We start from the raw sequence: 874 nt of genomic DNA on the forward strand, positions 1-874 counted from the left end.
TAGTTCATGTTCCTCTTTCAAACGCAGTCACCACTTGACATTCATTCTGAAAAAAATCCTGCAATGAAGACAATTTTACCTTGTGCAGTAAATCTAACACTCATTTCAGAAGCTCCGAGCAGTTGGATATCATGCTGCCTTGCTCGCACCTTCCCATTCATATTCTGCGGTGGGACATAGCTGCGTTGGCAAGGACGGCGCATGGACTTCTTTAATAAGAAAGCACTCGCCCCGAACACCACGATTATAAGTTTTCTTTCTCTTCGCTGAAATCGTCTCCGGACGATAACAACGACGTGAGCTGCCCGAGGATATACATGTGGTTCATATAAAGCATTGCCCCGAGAAATAAAGGAGCTACATTGTTTTTCAACCAGAATTGATTTAACATTGGGTCGATGCACTGTCACAAGAGGGTACTGCCCCTAACAATACTTTTAGAGTCATTTTGTTTTAATCAAATCCCGGGGCCGCGCTCGGTTACCGACCCGGTATTTACAACGCAGTGCGTTTCGCGCCTTCGATAGTATGCCGCGCCGGCCAGTCTTGCTTACCAAAAGTGGGTGGGACGTAGTTGTCACTAACTTGGTTGTTCTTAATTGACTGACCATGCATGTTCCTTGTATACAACTCGTGCTTCGCGATCGCTGCGCCGCCTGCAACCGCTTCCCTCCGGCGCTTGCGGAGTGGCCGATACACAGCTGGTAGCGCTCATGCAGTATTTTGGTTTTCTTTCGCTGCCTTTTGCCTTTCGGTGCCGTAAACAACTTGTTATGGTGATGTCTGTAAGCAAATTGTACTTTTCGGGCACTTAAAAAATACAGATGCATCCGAAGTATGTATGTAGTCACAAGCGATAAAATAAAAGGTGTCG

Source organism: Haemaphysalis longicornis, unplaced genomic scaffold, assembly GCF_048455015.1.
Source record: "Haemaphysalis longicornis isolate Haplotype H1 unplaced genomic scaffold, Haemaphysalis longicornis Haplotype H1 scaffold_157, whole genome shotgun sequence".
NCBI classification, from domain to species: domain Eukaryota; kingdom Metazoa; phylum Arthropoda; class Arachnida; order Ixodida; family Ixodidae; genus Haemaphysalis; species Haemaphysalis longicornis.